This window comes from Aotus nancymaae, unplaced genomic scaffold (assembly GCF_030222135.1).
Source record: "Aotus nancymaae isolate 86718 unplaced genomic scaffold, 86718_ANA_hifiasm-v0.15.2.pri h1tg000057l, whole genome shotgun sequence".
Lineage (NCBI taxonomy): Eukaryota > Metazoa > Chordata > Mammalia > Primates > Aotidae > Aotus > Aotus nancymaae.
The window spans coordinates 69,957,985-69,975,990 of NW_026988471.1; positions in this window are offsets into that span (position 1 = coordinate 69,957,985).

Genomic DNA, 18,006 nt, shown 5'->3' on the forward strand with positions numbered 1-18,006 from the left:
AGCCCTAAAAACCAATGAGGGTGTTGTTTATATGCCCCTATAGGACTATTTTTGAAAAAAAGCAAAAGGATGGGGAGAGAGGATCTATATACACATTTTTTTGCAGGGAGGGACAGGGTCTCACCCTGTCACCAAGGCTGGAGCACAGTGACAAGATCATGGCTCACTGCACCCTAGACCCCCAGGGCTCAAGAGATCCTTCCCACCTCAGCCTCTCAAGCAGCTGGGACTACAAGTGCACACCACAACACCTAGCCGATTTTTTTATTTTTATTTTTTGTACAGATGAGGTCATGCTGTCCAGGCTGGTCTTGAACTCCTGGGCTCAAGCAATCCTCCTACCACAGTCTCCCAAAGTACTGGGAAAACAGGCATGAGCCACATCACTGAGCCTACACATTTCTGTATACAATATCTCTGGAAGGATACATTAGAAAACAGTAATATTGCTTGCTTCCTAGGAAGAGAAGGGGTGGGGTTCAAGAATAGGAGAGAGCATTCCCACTGTATGTCATTTTATACCCTTAAAATATTGAACTATGTAAATATATGAAAAGTTGTTACCTATTCATAAAAAAAGTTTAAAATTAAAATGTTTATAGTGTGATGGACCTGCTAGGATGTCTCAAATCTCCTGTGGTTACCCAGTCCCTTTGTGAGAAAAAAAACACTCTGTGGTGCCTTACTGGTAAGTTTGCTAACCTCGGGTCATGTGACTTGGTCATCCCTGATTGTTCCAGTGGGGGAGCTTCGTGCCCAGATCTTTTTTATTGAGGAGTTTGTATTTGAGACACAGAAGCATCAGTGAGTAGAAGCACAGTAAAGTCTCTCTCTCTTATTTATTTATTTAACATAGAGTCTTGCGCTGTTGCCCAGGCTGGAGTGCAGTGGCACGATCTCAGCTCACTGCAACCTCCACCTCCTGGGTTCACGCGATTCTCCTGCCTCAGCCTCCTGAGCAGCTGGGATTACAGGCATTCACCACCATGCCCACATAATTTTTGTGTTTTCAGTAGAGATGGGGTTTCGCCATATTGGCAGGCTGGTCTCAAACTGCTGGACTCAAGTGATCTGCCTGCCTCAGCCTCCAAAAGTGCTGGGATTACAGGCATGAGCCCCCACACCCAACCAGTGAAGTCTCAGTTGGTCATTTTCTTCCTAAACATCCTCCCAGGGAAGGAGGAAACTATAAAAATATCCCCCACCTCTCTCCATAATTGTAAATAAGGGAAACTGGATGCCCCAAAAGGTTAAGTGCTTTCACTTTGACTGAGCCAGCATTGTTTTTCCAGGGCTGGGCACTTTCACTTCCCCACAGTTTTAAAGCTAAAAGTAGCTCAAGAGAGGTAAGGCTGAAGATTCAAATTTCCTGCAATAGCAGGAAGAAAGAAACCACCATTTCCTGAGAGTGGTGAGAAGTCAGCTCCACCTGACCCAACAGAACAGGGCAGGGTTCAGGGAGGGTCCTTAGGCTGTGCTTAGGGAAGGAGTTACAAGGGGAGCAAACTCAGGCCTTGCTTGAAGGAGGGAAGCAAGGGGATAGCAGGGCCCACACGCTCAATTCAAGGGACTCATTTCAAGAGTGAAAGAGTTTGTAAGTTCAAAGATGACTGACCAGTTTGTTGATTTAACTATTGACAGGTGGCAGGCGTGGTGGCTCACATCTGTAATCTCAGCAATTTGGGCACCGAGGCAGGAGGATTTCTTGAGCCCAGGAGTTCAATACTAGCCTGGGCAACATAGTAGGACCCCATCTCTGTAAGAAATTAAAAACATTAACTGGGTATGGTGGTGCACATTTGTGTTCCTAGCTACCTCGGAGGCTCCAGTAGGAGGATCTCTTGAGCCCAGGGGTTCAAGGCTGCAGTGAGCCATGTTTGCATCACTGCCCTCCAGCCTGAGTGGCAGAGTGAGACCCTGTCTCAAAAAAAAAAACCCCATAAATTGGCAGACCTCAGTAACTACACAAATTCAATCCAATACTACACATACTCCGGTAACTTTTACTAACATACACATTCATATGTTATCATGTAATGTCTGTAGGGTGGGGGACCAATTCTATATATTTCATGAGAGGGTTCTAGGGGAAACTAGTTATTTCAACATCATAGGGATGCCTTCTTGAGAAAACAAAGATCAAATTGCTTTTCAGATTTTTGGCTAAGATGAAGTGCAGAAAACAATAATAGCATTTATAGTGTTCTTTCTCTGTGTCAGACACTGTTGTAAGTGATTTGTATGTGTGTATTAACCTATTTAATATACACATCTAGCATAGGTGATAGTACTTATTACTGTCTCCATCACAGATAAGAAACCAAGGCACAGAGAGGTTCAATATCTTGTCCAAAGTCACACTACTAATATTTTCAGGAGCCGCGGCTTGAACCTGGGCAGGCTGGCTCCAGAGTCCACATGGTTTTCTCTGGTCTCTCTGAGTTGAGTCACCTGCCTTTGCATTTAGGGTGAGTCTGCCTGCCTTGTCATCAGGTACCATTTGGCCAGTGGGCTAGGTCCTGCCTCATCTCCCTGCAGGCTGCCTGGTCCTGCGGGCTTTTCCTTTTCTCCTCCTGCCTTTATTCTTGCAGAAACAAATGAGTACACCTCAGGGTTCTGGCTTGACCACCCCTGCCCACTTCTGGTCCTCTCCACTGACTTCACCCACTCCCCTTCTCATTCTAACAGACTCACACATTCACTATGCCTGAAGCCAAGGACATCCTTAGCAGGATCTGTGGTCCCAGTGGTCCGCCTACACGGCGGGGACCTGCACATCCCTAGGGTCTGGGAAGGTTGCAACATGTGGAAGGTGGAGGCAGGAGGGTCGGGAGTCTGGCACCAAAGTTCCCCTTGCCAGGCTGTGTTGGCTGCTGCCCTCTAGTGGTGACCAGAGGAGCTGGCGAGACCAAAGCCAGGTTCATCGCTAGTGGAAAGTTTTGAGAGACAGTGGGAGCCCCACTGCCCAGTCATGAGGGTCAGGTGGGCACACCCCAAGCGTACACGCAGCAGACACCACCCACCACACACACAGTACACACAGTTGTAGACTGGGTCCGCCTCAGCACCGGTGCTCCTGCTGCCCTGGCGTGGTCTGGCTACAGACGATGGTTGTTGTATGAGAGACTATAAAGTCAGACACGGCAGAGACAGGCCTGGAGACCCAAGGCCCTCCCCCTGCCTAATCCTCTCCTGCCCCTGTGAGGCCCTTCCTCGACCAGAACTCCTTCCCCACCAGCTCCCCAGGGCTCCCAGGAGCGAGGCGTTGGGGTAGGAAGAGCTGAGGAGAGAGGTTTCTGCCCGCCCCTCTGCACGCTAACACATGCCATCCACCACGCGATGTCCCCTCTCTAAGGTGCCACCTGCGGGGGGGATTTTTCCTGTGATGGACCCCGTAGTCGGCAGGCGTGTTGCTTTGCACCCCTCCTTTAAGATCTTGGTTCTGCCGCTGGCTAGCAAGACGAAAATTCTAGTAAGAGACAAACTACAGTGAAAAACAGTGACCCCTGCTATGTCCACATAATCTATATGTCCAAGAAGTCCAGGCCTCCTGATCTACATGGAGCCTGTGCCTCACCCAAGCTGCTGTCATATGGTCCAGGCACCCCTCCTCCATCCCTGTCACGTGCCTGGGGCCCCAACTCAAGTGACTGGGTTAAAAAGCCTTCTAGTGACACGTCCTCAAAGGGCCCTATTAATTGCCTCAGCATTGTCTTCAGCTAAACTGCTAGAGGACAAAGGGTAGGGGGCGGGCCGAGGTGAAGGGGTGGGGCTGGGGAATGACAAGGCGGAATGGGTGGGGAGGGAAGCACACACACTCACGCACACACACACAGAGCAGAGCCCCCGAGCAGGGCTGTTCTAGTCCCACAGCCTGGGGCGCAGGGAGGCGAGCAGCTGGCTGATGGAAATCCAGCTGGCCTGGGCTAGCAGCTCCTCTCCTGAGGCAGCCCCATTAGCCAGGACAGCAGAGAGCCCTTCGTGGTCACTCCTGTCATTAGCATAACTCAGATCACTAGACTCTCGGCTGAAGTGTCTCCCTGTCTTCATCCAAGCAGCTCCAGGGGTTCTCCCATGACAGGGATTCCTGATGAGAAGAAAAGGTGCAGCTCCCTCTGACAAGCTAGCTCCCCTCCTCAGAAAAAGAGACAGAGAGAGAAGAGAAAGAAAGAGAGAGAGAGAAGAGGATGACACTAGATGTATCAGAGAACTATGAAACTTCTGCCAGCCTGGGCAACTTCTCCAGCTGGGGTGACAGAGCAAGACCATGTCTCAAAAAAACAAACAAACGAAAAAAAAAAAATTCTGGATCAGGAAGAAGCTAGTTCTACATTCCACTTCACAACTAGGCCCTACATCAGCCTATATTTGAACACCATGGCAATTCCCATGATCCGTGAGGAAATTTTTCCTTACACTAAACAGATTGGTCCAGTTGCCCAGCTTTGGACTGCCCAGAAAAAGCCTACATATCTAATATAATTTATTATAAATAGATGGTATTTGTTGAGTATGTCTTTGTGCCAGGCACTGGGTTAGGTCCTTTATACAAACTCTCTTGTTTAACATCCACAATAGTTCAATAAAGTAGATATTATTATTATTAATTATTGAGACAGAGTCTCACTGTGTTTCCCAGGCTGGAGTGCAGTAGCATGATCATGGCTCATTGCAGCCTTAACCTCCCCACGCTCAGGTGATTCTCCTACCTCAGCCTCCTGAGAAGCTGGGACTACAGGAGTGTGCCACCATGCCTGGCTGATTTTTGTATTTTTTTGTAGAGATGAGATTTTGCCATGTTTCCCAGGCTGGTCTTGAACTCCTGGGTCTCAAGCAATCTGCTCACATCGGCCTCCCAAAAGTGCTGGAATTATAGGCATGAGCCACCACACCCAGCCAAAATAGGTATCCATTAGATCCATTTTACAGAGGAGGAATCTGCGGCACAGAGAAGTTAGGTTACAGCTAGCAAGTCCCAGGTAGGGCAACCATCCATACTGGTATGCCTGCTCACGACACTGACTTTCGGTGCTAAAGCCAGGAAAGCCACCGGCATACTGGGACAGGTTGGTCACCCCAGTCCCCAGTCTTCCTGGCAATACCATCCACATGCTTAACCACTGAAACACTCGGCCTTGGAATGCCCACTTTTCAAATGTCACTCACACGCACATGCACGCTGCCCCCAAGTCTTCTTCCAGACCACGTCTCACCTTTTCACAGTCATTCTTCCTAGGAGACCAGTGCCAGTCCCTTTGCCAGCCTCCTCCCTCTCTCGCCAGTGTTTCTGGGGTAGCATGTCCATCCGTCCCCCCCGGTGCAGCTCCCCCGAGGTCTTGCACAGGCTGAATCAGATGCTGGCAATCAAGGGTACCCAGCTTGTAGGCTGAGGGTTTCTGTCCAATGCCCTCTTTCCCTTTTTTCCTTCCCAGCAGAGCCTCTATTTTGTTCAGAGCGGCAGCGTGCCCTGCTTTAAAACAACAAAAAAACAAAAAAAAAAACAGAACAACTCTCCATATTACCCTCAGCCCAACCACTGGAGAAGGGACATCTGATTCTGGAGCCACGGGTGGTGGCGGGAGGAGGAAAATGCACAGTGAATCTCAAATCCAAACAACACATTAGGATGGTCTTCCTTGGGGATCCCTCCACGCCTTGGCATTCACCACTCCACCCAGACAGAGGGGAGAGAGCTGGGCGCCATCTTCTCTTTCTGTGGGGTCCTTGCCTCAGACACAGAGTCCCACCTCACCCATTACAACCTGCTCACCTCTCCACCTGAAAAACGCTCACTCATTTCTCAAAACCCCGCTCAAATATTTCCTGAGCAGGCCCTGGAGTGTCCTCATCTCTGTCCACAGTCCCCAGCACAGGGCATGGTGTGAGGAGGTGCGTGAGGTGGGTAGGAGTTATGCTGCCTATAGGGCTGGCCCCTGAAGCCATGTTTCTGCCAGGTCACCCTCCATCCGTTACAGGAGATCCTTGACCCAAGCTGGCTACATGGGTTCTTTCCCACAACTGGAGAGCCGACCTGAGCGAAGCCGGATTGGCCTGCCTGCAGCGTGTGGTGCTGAGCCATCCCGATGGCAGCTTGTGAGCCACGTGGTGGCGCCAGAGGAAGCCAGGCTATGGCAAGAAGGCCCTAGCTGATGCTTGTGAGGAGGGTACGGTCAGTGGGGTGTGGCCTCGGCCTTGCAGACCCTTCCTGTTCCGGCTGCTCCCCGCACACTTGGGTCCTTTGAGGCACTACTGAGTGTCTATTTCTTACAACTCAAGAGTCCTAACTGCTCCAGGGGAGAAGGTTCTGAGGGCTCAACAGATGCTGACCCAGAGTCTCGGCCCTACCTGTCCCACAAGCAGCCTCACCGAGGTCCCCTCATTGTGCCCTCATTGTCCCCCAACTCCCAGTCTGGTGGCTCTCAGCTGGGGCTGTACATTGTAGTTACCTCAAACAGGTTGAATCAGACTCTCCAGGACGCGCTCCAGTGACAGCAGCTCTTCAAGTCACCCGGCTTCCACAGGGCCACCTCTCATTTCCACAGGGCTTCCACAGGGCAGCCAGGATGGAACATGGCCCTGGGAAAGGAGGAGCACAGAGAGCACGGGGCCGCTAGATCCTGAGCATCAGCACGCACCTTCTCCCACGCAGAGCTGCAGAGATGATGGCAGCGGAGGGGCTTGCAGGTAAGGCTAGCCCTGCCCAGCCTGCCCTTCCTCCTCGTCTTCCTTACCCTACTCAGCAAGGGTGACCTCTGGAGCTGTCCCTGTCCCACCCACCACTCACATACACAACACACTGAAATAGCAGGCATGAGCCACCATACCCAGCCAAAATAGGTATCCATTAGATCCATTTTACAGAGGAGGAATCTGCGGCACAGAGAAGTTAGGTTACAGCTAGCAAGTCCCAGGTAGGGCAACCATCCATACTGGTATGCCTGCTCATGACACTGAACTTTCAGTGCTAGAGCCAGGAAAGCCACCAGCATACCGGGACAGGTTGTTCACCCCAGTCCCCAGTCTTCCTGGCAATACCATCCACATGCTTAACCACTGAAATACACGGCCTCAGAATTTTCACTCTTCAAGTGTTTCTCACATGCACACACATGTAGCCACACACACACACACACATACACACACCCCACCCCCAAGTCTTCCAGACCACGTCTCACCTTTTCAGTCATTCTTCCTAGGAGGCAAGTGCTAGTCCCTTTGCCAGCCTCCTCCCTCTTTGCCAGCATTTCCTGGTCAGTATATCCGCCCCTCCTGGCTCAGCTCCCCCGAGGTCTTGTGCAGGGTCAGAGTCAGCCATCATATTCTGAGTCACGGCTCTAAAACTCTAGAGAGCGCTATCCATCCTGTGTCCCTGCCTCTTGCGCAAACCCCTCCTCCACCCCACCTGTGATCACTCCAAGCGCCCTTCCTTTCCCTTCTCTCTGCGTATCCAGTTATCAGTTTTTCAAGACCTAGGTAACATCCCTGCCTCGAGAAAGCCTTCCCGACTGCTCCAGTCCATTCTAACTCTTTCTTCTATAACTTCCTGTTTGCACCCAGCATTCACAGTCCTCATCGGACACACTTACTGACTCCCTGTGACCTATCTTGCTTCCTTTTTTTTTTTTTTTTTTGAGATGGAGTTTCGCTCTTGTTACCCAGACTGGAGTGCAATGGCGCGATCTCGGCTCACTGCAACCCCCGCCTACTGGGTTCAGGCAATTCTCCTGCCTCAGCCTCCTGAGTAGCTGGGATTACAGGCACGCGCCACCATGCCCAGCTAATTTTGTATTTTTAGTAGAGACGGGGTTTCATCATGTTGACCAGGATGGTCTCAATCTCTTGACCTCGTGATCCACCCGCCTTGGCCTCCCAAAGTGCTGGGATTACAGGCATGAGCCACCGCGCCCAGCCCTATCTTGCTTCTTATCTGACTTTCCAGGCCTTTAACACCTTGCCTCACTGACCAGTCTATGAGACCCTTGTCTGCTCACCACAGCCTGGGCAAATATGGAGCCAGACATAAGGGAGATGCTCAGAAGTCCATGCACTGATGGATGCCCCCGCCCCTCTTTCCCACTTCCTCACTCCAGACAGCATCAATGAGGGGCCCATCCTTAGCAGGGTCCTTGGAGAATCAGGTTGGATGGAAGCAGGCGCTCTCTCTCTCTCACACACACACACGCAACTGTGGCTGATGGCACCTATCAATGGCAGAGGGCTGGGGGAGGCTAGATTACTTCTTAATTTCATCCCAAGGCTGAAATCTCTGAGCCCAGGCACCAGATGAGCTTCCTGTGGCAGCCACACTGCCTGTCTCACCCAAGCTGCCTATCTTCACTCACCACCACGTCCATGCACCTTCACGGGGAGGGGGCTGGAGGTGGGCAGTGATCTGAGTCTGAAACTGCAGCCAAAGACCAGTAAGAAACCAAAATTGATGCGTGACTAATTTTAGGGCTGCTGGCTTGGCTGGCTGCATGCAGTGTGTGTGTGTGTGTGTGTGTGTGTGTGTGTGTGTGTGATATGACAGTGAAGACAAAACTAAGTGCAAACCTCTGGCAGCCAACAGCTGCAGAACTGCATCTCCTGAGAGCTTCTCAAGTCTCCTTGCCATCCCCACATGCAGCCTTGATGAGAGTTGAGCAGGCAGCTTCTCCCCAGAGAGCCTCAGGGCCAGGCTAGGGAACAGGGTGTTATAGACGTCAGAGGCTGACAGGCGACAAACCTCGAGACATCTCACACACAGAAAGGCACATACAAGAGAGGACCCCAGAGCTGGCAGTGCAGGAGCCCTAGGGAGGGCACAGGTAGACATATGGGCACATGAGGACTCATTCACAGACATTCAAGCAAGCAGGAAGGTACCAGACCCACCTAGACACAAAATGCACACAGGTACTAGGCCCACAGATACAGCTTCACACCAGACATCCTCCTGAGACACCCAAATCAATCCTCCTGAGTCAAAGGCAGCCATTGGCCGGTTTGGTGCAGTGACAACAGTTTGTCACACCCAACTCACCTCCCCTTTCTTTGCATCTACCCAGTTTTGCTTTTTTTTTTTTTTTTTTTGAGGTCACCTGAAGCAGGGCCAGCTGAGCTTCCCCTGCTCTGGACCTAAGAGGCTCTCTATCCCAGGGCTGTGGGGTTTGGGAGATGGAGGTCAAAGTTGGAAGGTGACTTTCCACCCCTCTGCTGGGGGCTAGAGCCTGCCCCTTCCACAGAGGGGAGGTGGCCAGGGCAGTGAGGGCAGGCAAGCCCCACAGCTCTCCCAGGGCCCAGTCCTGGTTGCTTCACTTGCTGGGATTGAGGACGACACGCCTCTGACCCCCAAGGGAAAGTCTGGGAGCGGGGGCTGGGAGAGCCTTGTCTGGAGTCTCCAGTGTCCCCCTTCAGGCCTCTGGGCAGACCCATCCCATCATCTGCCAGCAGGTCCTATAAACCAGGGCATCCATGGGCAGCTGTGCCTCTGGCCACTAGAATGCAGCTTCAAGACCAGCTTCAGGCTCTGGTCCCAGCGTCAAGCCTGGCTTTGTGAGCCCTCATCACTCTGCCTGGGCATCCCTTAGAGCTGGACACCATGTGGACAGAGCTGGATCTGTAGAGCCAGAAGTACCCACAGGGGCAGTCCCAGGTGCTGGCTACACAAGCAGGGGAGGCCCGTGTGTGCCAGGCAGCAGAGCTGGGCCTAGGGAGGGGGTCACAGCTGCCCCTTAGGGCTGAGCTGGGCAAGCAGGTTCTTAGTGAAGGCTGCCTCCTGCCTGGGCTGTCAGATGCCACCCCAGGTATGGTATCTGCCTTCTCGTCCTGTCCACATCGCACACAGCATAGTAGAATTCCAGCTTCTCTCACTCTGGCCCCGCTCTCTGCCCTCTGTCTATAGTCCTCCTCTTTCAGATATTCAACAGGCTGCCTCCTCATCATTCAGGCCAAGATCACTTCCTCAGTGGGCCCTCCCTGATCACACTAACTAAACAGCAGCCCCCATTCCATTCCTCACTTTATCTTCCCTCATATCATTTGTCACTACAAGAAATGTAATCGAATGTTGATTTATTTTCTGTCTCTCCCACTGGAAAGTAAACTCCATGAGGGCAGGGACTTTGGCCTGACTAGTCCCAGAATTCCCAGTGCAAACAAAAGTAAGCATGCACTAAACATGCTTGATGAACATGAGCAAGCATGCAGATGCAACTGACACACAAGTCCTGTGTGACAAACGTGCACACGCAGACACACACGCGTGCACCCGCACACGCTTGTGAGCACAGCCAGTCACCTGTCTCACTTGGCCCAGCTCCCTGGAGCCCGAGGGAAGCGTTATCACCTACACTCTCCCACTCAGGAGGCCTCCAGCTCAGCCCTCCTGGTGCTAACTCGGCCTGACACGCCAGTTGTACACGGGACCTCCTGCGGAAGCTGTGGCGAGCCCACCACCAATGTGGTGCTGCTAATTGGCTCTGTGTTGGGCCGTGGGTCGCCGCTCGGTCAGCCATGGCTGATACCTTCTTCCCACTTGTCTCAGGAAAGGCGCTGCTGTCCCTTCCAATTAGTCCTCAGCAGGCCACTGAACCGCACATGCCTGGCCACACGGGACCAACTGGGCCAGCCAGCCTTTCTGATGGTGGCTCCTGCCCCACTTGTTCTTTACAGAGAGCAGAGACAGCTCAGCAACAAGACGGGCCTTGGGCTGGGTGGTTGCCCACGGATGTAGTGTAATAAAGAGGGTCTGAGGAAGGGCCCAAGCCCAGCATCTGTGCATAACCTGTCAGGGTGCCCCTGCCATCAGAACGCCCCTCCAGGTCAATCCTTGCTCTCCCTCAGGGCTTCTCTTGAGTGCACAGCCCTAACTGGGGCGGGGGCCTGAAGGGTGGGGAGAGGAAGTCCCGCTCACTGGAATACACGATCGATCCTTGCGTGTCTCCACCATCAGGTCTCTGAGCTTGATGCTGTCATGTCCCTTGATACCGCTTCCGGGCCTTTTCGGTGGACGGCTTTTGGGATGGAAGTGGCAGCCCCAGCTCACCTGCCGTCATGCTACGGTCTGGCATCTCGGGACTCTGGGGAAGGTGAGGTGGCTTTTCCTCAGCCAAGGCTGTGATCCTCCGAGGGTGCTGGTTTATCTGACTTTCCTCCCAATGGGGTTTGATGGTGGAGAGTGAGACAGTGCCTGGGCCACAAGAAAGTGCAAGCTCTGGCTTCCTGTGGAAGGTGCTCACTCTACTCCCACTTTTCATGCCTCCAGAGCCCGACTTGTACCACCTCAGTTTTACCAGAGCCCAAACCTCCTCCTGCTTTGGGACTAGAGTACCTCACTCTCCAAGCCGCCCTCCAATCCTGCCTTTTCTAATGCTTCTCTTGCCTGCGCTTGCACACTGTGGCTACCTCCTTGCCCCATCTGCCCCAGTCAGGGGACTGCAGAGCTGACCGCAGATCTTGGGCAAGGCCCAACTCTCCTGCCTTTCTTCTCCCAGGGCTCCTGCTGGGGTTTCACGACTGCAAAAACACCCATTGTGTCAACAACTCCAGTGGCCTCCCTTGATATAGTCCATCAGGTAGACAGAGGCAGGATGCTGGGGAGGGCCCATGAGAGGCCCTGGGTGACACCTCCTGGCCCTGGTCTGGCCCCAGCCTGGGTCTGGAGAACTGAGAGCCACCTGGGTTGTTCTCCATAGAGGCTAGAAAAGGCTGGAGCCACCCAAGTCTTCCTGAAACAGTATCTGGGGGATATTCAGGGCTGCCCCAGAAAAGAAGGTAAAAGGAAGAAGGAGTGGAGGGCTGCCAGCCCCACTCTCCTATGCTGCTGGGCCTTGGCTTGGTGCCTCTTCCTGAGGCCTTCAGCAGTGATGAGCTGGCTCCAGGGCATGGACCCCCAGCTGCTGCTGGTTCCAACCTGAGGAAAACAAAGCCCAGGCCTAAGGCTCCGGTGCGAGGCATGTGGGGAGTTCAAGTTCTGTGGACTTTGAATAGGATCCAGGCTTTATAAGTCAGTGGATTATTAAAGAAAAAAATCAAACAAGAATAGAAATTAGACTTCTAGCAGGATTTATCATTAAAATCTGCCTGTGGAATTACTGAGTTGATACAAGGACTCCAGGGCCACAAAGTGCATGGCACCCTCTAGATCTATGTTCACTTCCAGAGTTTTCCAAACTGGACGGAAGAGAAAGCTTGTGTGTGTAGCAGGGAAAACGTAGTGGGGACTCAATACCACTTGAGAGACCAGACTACATCTGTGCAAATAACCTTGCTTCTTTAGCCATTAAACAGGATGAAACAAGTTTCTCTCCTTTGGGGCTTTCTGAGCCTCAATGGACTGATGGGCAGTACATTGTGTCTCTCCAGGGCAAGGGTGGGACGGGTGGATTTGGGAAGACTCAGTGTTCCCCAGGACCACAAGAATCCTGTGTTCTGGAGGTACCCATTAACGTCTCTTGAGGAAACACTGGGAAACGCTGCCAAATCAATCTATGGAGTAATATCTCATTTTGTTATTTGCTGTGACATATAAATCCCGCCCTAAGTTATTGAAAGATAATTTTATAAAACTGAAAATCAAACATTTCCCCTCCTAAAAACACTCAAGTTGTATTACCAACAGCATGGATCACTGGGCCCCCTCTCTGGAAGAGATTTCTTCACACAGTGACCAACTCCTCCCATTTTAAAAATGGAAAAGTCCCATGTTCCAGGAGCCCTCCTCAGTTCTGAGCAAACCAGATTATTGGGCTCGTTCCCCTCTAGCAGGTTCTGGAACAGCCAGCACTGGCTGCAGTCAGCCCCAGGAACTCTCTGAGACCCACAGGGCATGATGCAAGGGGACTTGGGATCACTGATTAAGCTACTGGCCGCCTGTCCTCTTTCTTCTGTCCAGTCTCTTGCCTGCAGATCACCGACCAGCTCTCCTGGGCAGGTGAAGGGAAAGAAATCTGCCTGGCCCTGCCCACCACCCACAAGCACCCAAGCATGACACTCCCAGTCCCGGCTCCGACCCTGTCTCCTGTACAAACCGCTCCTCCACCCTACCCTTGCTTCACTCCAAGTGCCCTTCCTGCCCCTTCTCTCTATGCATTCGTTTCTCACCAGTCTTTTAAGACTCCTGCCTCCAGGAAGCCTTCCTGACTGCTCCAGTCCATTCTAACCCCTTTCTTTTCTAGTCTCCCAATGCTCCCAGGTGGTTGACTCTCCCAGCCCCACGTTTTCACTTTCTAGCTTCAGAGAGTGTCAGAGACTTTGGGAGGCTGAAGCAGGAGGACTGCTTGAGGCAAGAGTTCAAGACCAGCCTGGGCAACATAAGGAGACTACATCTCTATAAAAAATTTAAAAATTAGCCAGATGTGGTGGTATGCACCTGGAGTCCTAGCTACTGGGGAGGCTGAGGCAGCAGGATCACTTGAGCCCAGGAGTTTGAGTCTATAGTGAGCCATGATCACACCACTGCACTCTAGCCTGGGCAACAGGGGAGGGGGCATTCTTAGAAGCGTCCTGAGGCTGGGCGCGGTGGCTCAGGCCTGTAATCTCAGCACTTTGGGAGGCCAAGGTGGGTGGATCACCTGAGGTCGGGAGTTCGAGACCAGCCTGGCCAACATGGAGAAACCCCATCTCTACTAAAAATTCAAAATTAGCTGGGAGTGGTGGTGCATGCCTGTAATCCCAGCTACTTGGGAGGCTGAGGCAGAAGAGCCACTTGAACCCGCGAGGCAGAGGTTGCAGTGAGCCGAGATCGAGCCATTGCACTCCAGCCTGGGCAACAAGAGTGAAACTCCATCTCCAAAAAAAAAAAAAAAAGAAGCATCCTGAGAGAATCAGGTTGGATGGAAGCAAGATTTGGCTCATGTACACATGTAACTGTGATGAACAAAACTGCTAAATTGGAGAGGGGTTGAGAACCTTCAGGATTCTGGGAGGAGGCACTCGGGCTGGAAGGAGAGTCTTCTGGGAAGCTGGTAGGGAGTGGCTCAGCCAGTCAAGACAGTTGCCTGGAGCAAGTCTCCCAGCCTCTGCTTTCTTCCTTCTCCGCACAACCCTGTCCTCCACCCCTCAGGGACTGTCCGCTGTCTCAGCAGGAGCTCTCTCAGAAGCCCTCACTCAGCCCCAGGCTTGGGCAGCTTCCCAGATCCCCAGATGCAAATGAGGAAGGCAGGGCTCCAGCCAGGCTCAGCTCCAGGAGCTGAAAAGAAAGCCCCAGAGGTAAGGCTCAAGGGTTCACAGATAAGAAGTTTATGGCCAGATGGCTCATGCCTGTAATCCCAGCACTTTGGGAGGCCTAAGTGGCGGATCACGAGATCAAGAGAGATCAAGAGATGGAGACCATCCTGGCCAACATGGTGAAACCCCATCTCTACTAAAAAATACAAAAATTAGCTGGGCATGGTGGCACACACCTGTAGTCCCAGCTACTTGGGAGGCTGAGGTAGAAGAATTGCTTGAATCCAGTGAGCCGAGATCGCGCCACCACATTCCAGCCTGAGGCCTGGTGACGGAGTGAGACTCTGTCTCAAAAATAAAATAAAATAAAATAAAACAAAAGAAGCCATGACTTTATAACCTTTATGTAGAGTATATAGAGTTTCATATGTGTGAATATGTCACTAAAAAGATGCTACATCCATTCCATGGAATTCTAATCAGCAATGAAAAGGAATAACTGCTGAGACGTGCAACAAAACTTGGATAAATCTCCAGAGAATTATGCTGGGTTGTGGGAAGTAGGAAAGTTCCTTTTTAAAGTTTCCTTTCTTGTTAAACAATAAGTGTGCTAATAACTTAGTTAAGCCCTGTCCTATGTAGCTGTTAGACATGCCATGCTTACAGGCACACAGTACATTCTACGTCCTTATACTTTAACCAAGATATCTGTGCTGGATGTGCTCACAGGCATGTCCCAGTTCTCCATTGCTTTTACCTGTTTAGAAAAGTTTTAAGTTATTAGCCAATCGGGTTTTAGTTTAAATTGTGAGGTCTGACTCCAGCCAATGGAGATCAGACACAGCAGTAAGGACGACCCCAAATGCGTAAGGAATAAATTCGTGTGTTTTCCTTTGTTCTTCGTACTCTCGGGGCACAATGGCTAGCGAGAGCACCCTCCTGCAGTCCAGGAAGTAAAAATTGTGTTGCTGAATGATGCTTTGTCCCAGTACTAATTTTTCTTTGCAGCACTGAGCATCTATTTCCAACACGGGTAAAAAAAGGTTACATACTCTATGATTTCATTTATAATTTTTAAATTCATTTTAATTTTTAAAATTGTATGTGGAGATGGGGGTCTCACTATGTTGCCTAGGCTGACCTTGAACTCCTGGTCTCAAGTGATCATCCTACCTCAGCCTCCCAAATTGCTGAGATCACAGGCATGAGCCACTGTGCCTGGCCCAATTCTATTTATATAACATTCCCAGAAAGATAAAAGTTTGGAAATGGGGAGAAAATGGGTGGCTGCCAGGGTTCAGGGCAGAAAGGGAGTGTGAGTAGAAAAGGAGGAGAACTGGAGGAATACTGCTGGAGATGGATTCCAGCTCCATATCTCCACTGCGGTGTGGATACATGAACCTACATGTGTGATAAAACTAGAACTAAACACATACACGTATTTATAAAAATGGGTACAACAGGCCAGGCCTGATGACTCACACCTGTAATCCCAGCACTTTCGAGGCTGAGGCAGGTGGCTCACCCAAGGTCAGAAGTTCAAGACCAGCCTGGCCAACATGGTGAAAATCTCTGCTAAAAATACAAAAATTAGCCAGGCTTGGTGGCACATGCCTGTAATCCCAGCTACTTGGGAGGCTGAGGCAGGAGAATTGCTTGAACCCAGGAGGCAGAGGTTGCAGTGAGCTGAGATTGTGCCACTGCATTCCAACCTGGGTGACAAGAGTGAAATTCAGTCTCAAAGAACAGAAACAAAAACAAAAATGGGTACAATAAAAACTGGAGAAATCTGATTGATGGACTATATCTATGTTAATATCTGAGTAGTGGTATTATACTATAATCGTGTAAGATGTTACCACTGGGGGAAACAGATCTCTTTGCAGTATTTCTTTCAACTGTATGTCAATCTAAAATTATCTCAAAAAAATTTATTTATTTATTTATTTTGAAACGAGTATCGCTCTGCCACCCAGGCTGGAGTGCAGTGACACAGTCTTGGCTCACTGCAACCTCCACTTCCTGGGTTTAAGCAATTCTCCTGCCTCAGCCTCCCATGTAGCTGGGATCACAGGTGTGTGCCACCACACCCAGCTAATTTTGTGTGTGTGTGTGTGTGTGTGTGTGTGTGCATTTTTAGTAGAGACGGGGTTTCACCATGTTAGCCAGGATGGTCTCGCTCTCCTGACCTTGTTATCTGCCCACCTCACCCTCCCAAAGGGCTGGGATTACAGGTGTGAGCCACTCCACCAAGCCAATTATTATTATTATTATTATGTTAAAATAAACACAGCCAGGTGCAGTGGCTCTCCGCTGTAATCCCAGCACTTTGGGAGGCTGAGGGAGGAGGATCACTTGAGGCCGGAAGTTCAAGACCAACCTGGGTAACAAAGTCAGACCTCACGTCTACAAAGAATTTAAACTATTAGCCTGGGTTAGTGGTGCATGCTTCTAGTTTTAGCTCTTTTGGAGGCTGAGTCAAGAGTATCACTTGAACCCAGGAGCTGGAGGCTACAGTGAGCTATGATTACACCACTGCACTCCAGCCTGGGAGACAGAATAAGACCCTATCCTTAAAAAAATATGATTTCATAAAAGGGGAAACTATGGATTCCCCACATTTGCTAATGGGCAAGGCAGGAGCCTGGAAGAGATTACCCCCGCCTCTATCCCCTCCCCACCCTTTCCTTGCAGCAACTTCACAGGACCTCTTCCAGAGGAGGTTTGTTCTGGAAAAATCCACCCCGCTGCTGTGAGTTCTTTGCCTCTTTATTCTGGGACACACAATGTGGCAGCTCAGTAACAGGGCTCCATCTAGAAGCCAGATAACTAAATCCAGATAAAGGAACCAGACAGGCTGGGGAGGGGAGGTCTGTGAAACTTTTTCCACTGGTTTTACATGACACAGAATTCATATTGGTTCAACCTGACAGCCCTCTCTCCATGTACACTTATTTTTGGGTTTCCTGCTATACTGTAGCATAGGAGAGGTCACAGTTGGTGCAGGGTCCAATGATGGAATGGGGGATTCTGATTATTCAAGCACCAATGTCCTAATCCATCATGACCAAAAGCATGTACTAGTGCCCATAATTCACAGGGTGTTGTGGCAATCTGACTTCTAACCTCTGAGCATTTCTGCCACTGTAAAATGGACATACACTTTATCTTCCAGAGTGTTGTATAGTCAGGCACTATGAAAGAGACAGAAACATCCTCGACACCTGACAAGGAGATATGTTCCCAAAATGGCAGTATAGACTGGGCAACTGGAGGGCTCATGAGGTCTTGGGAATCTTAGCAGATGTCAGGAGACTGGACACCAATGACCAAACGCCCCAGCGGGAAAACTGCACATCTCAGCAGAGGCTACTGGATGCCTCTCCTGACTGCTGCTGTAATGCTGTTTAACCCTGGCCGTCACATGTCACCCTGGTGAGCCGAGAGGACGAGGACAAGTGTTGGACATAAGTTGAAACTTGAAATGACTTAGTTCACCTGTAAGTGATTAACTAACTAGATGAAGCTTTCTGCTTTTAGGGAGAGTGGAAGATTGAGTCACAAATCAAGTCAGGTTGTGGAAAAGGTTATTTTTTTGTACCCGAGTTTGCAGTCTATACAACATTGGAGCCAATACACAGGTACGCACTTTCATATGCAGTGTGTGCTTACACACTAATATACACAGACCATGGGCATTCTCACATGCATATGCCCAGCGGTGCGCTACTAACTGTTAACAGCCAGCTTTCTGGAAAACAACCACCACCTGAGTCATAGCAGTTACTAATTTCTGGGGTGTAAATACTCTCACCGTGGTGATTTCAAGCTACCAACTTAATTACACCTCATGGAAAC